This window comes from Anabrus simplex, chromosome 12, assembly GCF_040414725.1.
Source record: "Anabrus simplex isolate iqAnaSimp1 chromosome 12, ASM4041472v1, whole genome shotgun sequence".
In the NCBI taxonomy this organism is placed as follows: Eukaryota; Metazoa; Arthropoda; class Insecta; order Orthoptera; family Tettigoniidae; genus Anabrus; species Anabrus simplex.
In genome coordinates, this window is record NC_090276.1 from 31,787,113 (window position 1) to 31,793,112 (window position 6,000).

The 6,000-nt window shown below is 38.9% G+C and overlaps 1 protein-coding gene across 1 annotated transcript in view; it reads left to right on the forward strand.

Annotated features, from left to right (window-relative positions):
* LOC136884547 (uncharacterized) overlaps positions 1 to 5,645 on the forward strand; it is an 856,985-nt gene extending 851,340 nt beyond the window's left edge. Inside the window, exon 7 of the mRNA XM_067156801.2 lies at positions 5,096 to 5,645. The gene's annotated coding sequence lies outside the window, so the exon portion shown is untranslated. The remainder of the gene's footprint in view (positions 1 to 5,095) is intronic.
* The last annotated feature ends 355 nt before the right edge of the window (positions 5,646 to 6,000 follow it).

A 6,000-nucleotide genomic window follows, 5' to 3' on the forward strand; every position in this document is an offset into this window, starting at 1 on the left:
TTGAAACGTCTCTAAATATATACAATATATAATTTTAAAGCCTTGACAATGCCCAGACCAGAACTTTTGTTTGAGATATTCAGCCCCAGAACAGAATGGGTTAATCGTATTGTGCATACATGTGCGAGTTTTTCACTGCAAGTAGCGAATTTAATGGAATCGAATGAAGAAGATAATAAAGTGCCCGCAACACGAGAAGTGTGCTTTCCATTAAAGTAATAATCATCAGCACTACTTTGATCATAGATATTGTTCGGGAACCGGCTAACCTTCGGTCTGATGATTAACAACCACTTAATTATTTTTTATGGATAAAGTTTTCTTCTTGTTGGTATTTTTCTTCAATTTATTGCAGTCGGCGAGCCTCCGTGGCTCAGGCGGCAGCGCACTGACCTCTCAACGCTGGGTTCCGTGGTTCAAATCCCGGTCACTCCATGTGAGATTTGTGCTGGACAAAGCGGAGGCGGGACAGGTTTCTCTCCAGGCACTTCGGTTTTCCCTGTCATATTTCATTCCAGAAAAACTCCCCAATATCGTTTCATTTCATCTGCCATTCATTAATCATTGCCCCAGAGGAGTGCGGCAGGCTTCGGCAGCCGGCACAATTCCTATCCTCGCCACTAGATTGAGGCTTCATTTCATTCCTGACCCGGCAGAAAAAGTGGAAACAGGATTTTTTTGTTGGAGTAGGCACTTAGTGAGAATACGGTGAAGTTTTACAGCTGGATGCCCTTCCCGACACCAACCATATTTGGAGGGATGTATTAACTACTGTGTGTTTCTATAGGAGTTGGTAGTGTCATGTTTTGTACGTATACGAATAAGAGAGTTTTAAGAGGGGGAACAAACGCTCAATCTCCGAGCCAGGGGAATTAATTATAAGCCCGGATGTGTAGCCAGTGGTAGGTTAGAACGCAAACAATTTTGCCTGGTAGGAACTACCTTCTAGCCCACTCATCCGTAATGTTGTGTGGGTAACATAACTGCTAGGGGTTTAGTATGCCGTATCCCTTACTTTTATGCAAATCTCATAACACAACTGTTGTACCGGCCAGAATATACTTGTTACTCGCTTCGGTAAATTGGTATTATATCTTATACAGGGTGGTCGGAAACAATATCAACCAAGGTATATGACCGTTAGAGGGTTGCTCATTCTGATAAATAACTTGAAAAAAAACTGATTAGATATCTCACAATTCAAATAGGCTTTTTAAGTTGGTGTTGCTAAATCTGCACTTGAATGGAGAGCACCAATAGTAGAAACAAAACTTTTACCAGGGGAGGGATTCGAACATGGAGCTCCGAGCTGACAGAGACGCGCCGTAACAAGTACGCTAAAGGTGACACCGGCAGATAATTACTGTGTTTTTGTATTTGGTGCTGATTGCTCGCCATGACTCTCAATCTGGTCTTAAGCCACGTTTAGATTTAGTAACACCACCTCGCAGAGCACATCTGAAGTCGCCCGCTGATTGGTTAAAAATGAAAACGGCGTGATTTATCGATATTTTTTTCAAATTACATTTCATTACGATTCACGTGTACCAGATTCACGTTTTTTTACGACCATCCCGTATATACATGAATATCCTGGCTCTAATTATAAGCAATTCAAATTCCCGACCCTGTTAAACATCTAACCCACGTCCCTATGAACAGAAGACAAGTACTCGTACTCCATAAAACCAACACGACTGATTCCTCAGCTAATTACTGCTTGTTTGTGTAGGGTAATATCATCTACGCATGTTAACATACGCATCGCTCTGTATGCATGTTTAAACATCATTTAATACGCATGAATGCATGCCATTTATGTGCATATGTATGTACTGCTTGGTAAATTACAAAAATTAAGTTCTGCACAAAAGAGTGTTTTATACCGTGTGTTCTTTATACTTCTCACGCATGTTCTGAAAAATATTCGCATGCAATCTTCTAATTAAATGATGATTTTTCTTCACAATGTTCGGTTTCACTTTATGTATAGAAAGGTGTAATTGTATCTTTGTTTAAAAAAACTTTACAGTTATTATTTTTGTACTTCCGTAGGCCAAATATGAGACAGGTTGCTAAACAGCATATCATAATATAGGGTGGAAGTGACACAGAACGTTTTAAAAAGATATCCATTAAATTAATTAAGCCCACGGAACTGCTTCTTACAATTAAATATTGCATAACTGACACCCCATCATATTGCTCAGTACCATGTAATGAGCCAAGTCTCTTTATTTTCGTAAATAAATTAATTTGTTTAATTGTATGTTGATGCACGCAGCAGCTTAAAAGAATTACATATTTAGTTTCACATTCTACAACCTTCTAATAGCGTAGGAGGTGAGGGTGAACAAGTCGTTAGAGCTTCCAAGATACGAAAGGAGAGGGTAGCGCTGAATGAGGTGTTGTATAGCCTGCCCCTCCACACCACAGCCGCAAGCTGCTGAGCTGATTCAGTCCTGCACATGTTGTGTATGGTCCTAAGACAGTTGAGGCGGCGACAAAGCTTCCTTGCAAGGAGAGAATCCTTGATTTATTTATAGGATCGAATGAGTGCGCATGTATTAGCAATGTCTTTGTGGATTACTCATCCTTCCAGCTTTGATAGAAATCAAACCCATCAGCGATCATTGTGCTGACAATACACTGGCTGTCTCCTCGTTTGAAATCATCATGACACAACGCATGGCAGAACTCATGGTGGAGTGGCGAAAGATGTGATGCCTGAATCATTTCTGTTTCCCTCAGCAGCGGTATATTGCGCCTGAGGTGTGGTGAATGAATGTGGCACTGCACAGATGCAACAGACTGTATAACTTTGCGTCTACTATCTCGACGTATACTAATTAATAGATTAGGGTACACCCCGTGATAAAGGGTAACTAACTCCTATTCAAGTTGGACCCTCACATTCTTCAAGAAAATCTGACTCTTCTTATTCAACGTCGAATTCATTGTATTTTGAATCTGGAAAAAAAATGTTGATATAATTGGAAACTTCAAACAGTGTTCAATTCTGGAGCTCAATTTTGTACACAACGGAACGATGAAAAGTTTTCGAAATGCATCGGCCTTCCAATAGGAAGATGATCAATAGGAAATGGAAGCTGTAATTTTCAAAGTGACAATTGTCAGAGTTCGCAACTTCATTAAAACTTACCTTTATCTTACACCAAGAGCAGCAAGTGACGTATGGGTCAATGAACTGTAAATGGTAGTTTGTTCTATCCAAACCAAACGCCAGCTCCCTCGGGGTGATAAAATATTGAACTCGGTGAGACGTTTTAACAAAGAACGCATTTTTGAATAATTATGTAAACTGTAGTCTGACCTCTTTTGGTCAGCTCGAGTTCTCTTCCGACCCCGAAGGTATTCAGTTTGCAAGGCCTGGGGAGCCTTTCCTACTCAGGCCCTTTTTGGACCTTCTCTTTCTTTAACCGATTCCTTCATTCTTTGAAGTGTCGCACACTCTCCATGTTTTGCTCTGATTAGTATTAAGGGAAGATGATTGCCAGTGTACTTCCTCTTAAAATAATAGTTATCACCAAAGCCAAATTTAGGAAATGTGAAGGAGTTTCCACTACTTTGTAATCAAATTTGTGATTAAATTGACTGCATTTTGTATCGTGAAATGCAGTAGTGCGGAAGTGCTATTTGTAATTGTAATTTGTGGGATGATCCCAGGTGATATAAATTTGTGTCTCACACACTCCACATCTAGAATTATATAGTATAAAATGGTATGAATTTTGTGGTTCGACAACGAGTCCAAGGAATCTAAATGGAATTCACTAGATATACACAGGAGGAATGGTCAATATTCAGGAATATGACAGGAAGGATCATTTGAAGCAAAACACTTCATATGGACATATTCCTTATTCCGAATGGTTTCCAGGATAGAACACATTTAATGTACATTTGCTTTCGTGCTAGTGCCGCACACGTATGTTTCTTATCCACCCAACCTCGTTGATGTTTTCAAATGGGTTCAAGTTTTCTGCATGCAATGTTCGTGGAACATTGGTACGTGCAGAAAGTCGCCGTGTGCAGGTTGTGTAAGACAATGCTGCACACATTTCAACAATGTGTCACTATTCCTGCACAGGTTGTTGAACTACACATTCGAAAGATAAATGGGAACTTGGAAGAATTCCTGTTTTACGCAATGTGCTGAAAAATCTGGTAAACATTCTACGATCAGGAATTCGACGTGTCGGAAATCACCGATAGTATTCCCCGACAGCAGCAGGAGCACTTCCATCACAGAAGCTGTAAACATACCATATCTGCATATTCTTCATTGGTGTAGATGAATGGCATTTTATTGAGAGCGTCCACAAGCACAGTTAACCGATGCTTTTGTCTGATACACTCTCAATCCCTCGCACTATTTCACTCACAATGCATCATGGACAGTTGTGCGATAGATGGCCTTATTTAATGGCGTAAAGGCATCCCGAGTAAAGAGGTTGAAATAAACGAGGTAGGTTGGGCTAGAATTAAACTTCAAAGAGGTTCGGTGGTTAAGACATGAATGTGCATTAAATGTTTTCGGAATAGGGCAATCTCCTTAGGAAGTTTTTCGCTTCAAATCATCGTTCCTGTCATATCGCTGAATATTGTCCATTCCTCCTGAGACACCCTGTATACCACTACCACTATCACACAACTACCGCTGTCGGGTTTTAAAAAACACCCTATATTTAAAACGTGCATTTTAATAAACATTACACACGATTTTAGTTCGAAATATGATCGTATGTGTCAGTTGTGCAATCGAACAGATATCTCTAACTGTAATGATTAGATCCCGGATTTTTATGCATTAATAGGTTAGAATGCAAACTTACTGAAGCGAGTAGCAAGTAAAGTCTACCTTCGCAACGACTATGCTATGGGTTTTGCAAAGACATTAGGGGTACGGCCCATCAGAACCCCTATAATTTATGTTACTCTTGCTACATTATGGAAGAACGGCTGGCCGACACTGCCTACTAACCAAACTAGTTTGCAACCTAACATGTTACTGCAATAAAAATCCAGGTTTTAGTAAGGATTTATGTGCTTATAATTTGACATTATTTTCTAGAGTACGCCATGCAAACATACAGGAGTTCGAAAGACCGGCCTCTCACCATACAAATTGCCTACATCGTTGGTGATGGATTCACCTTCATCGACTGCTTGAAGACAAAACTATACATGTTAAGAAGAAGTGATGCATTTGCAAACGTTAATGAACAATTGACTGTTAAATAACAAAAGAAATAAACTTTTTTAAGTTATTGTAAAGTAAAAAAGAGTGTTGTTAAGATTATTTTTGTGGGCTTCTCATTTCAAAAGGAATGCATTGTAACAAGGAATTATATACAATACTGGTCCTTGAAGAAGAAAATTCTTTGGCTTTATAACAATTCTAGTTACAATTATGTGTAGTGTTCGTTTTTTACCTCATAAGATGCTTAGAGTGTAATTGTTATTGTAAAAAATTAAAAGAAATATATTATAAACTGCTAAACAAAACCAAAATACTAACAGGGTAAACATTTTTGTGACGGTTGCCAAAGATTGTTTAAGATAAGTAATGTTCACATGTGAACAATTTTGGAATTTATAAATAATATATTTGTAGTCAGTGATATGATTTTATTTATTTACTGACCTCGCCTAATTGAGGCAAATGGCAGGTAATTTGTCATTGCTTATTTCAAAGTTGGTCAGTTAGAACAAGAGTAATTTTCCTGTAAGTAAACGTACTTTGCTAAGTCTTCGTTCTTTGCACCGTCAGGTTCCATACGTAGTCCACACTTTGGGCTCATCCACCCTTTGGAGTGAATTTCCCAACTCAAGAACTGTAGGATGCCCCAATACACTAACAAATCATCAGCCCTCTTTTATGCCCAATTGGTTGGCGCCATCCTCCATGATATCTATATTTCTGACTATGAACATCAATCTATTAAATTTATTATTTGACCTGCCATTTGCTCCTGA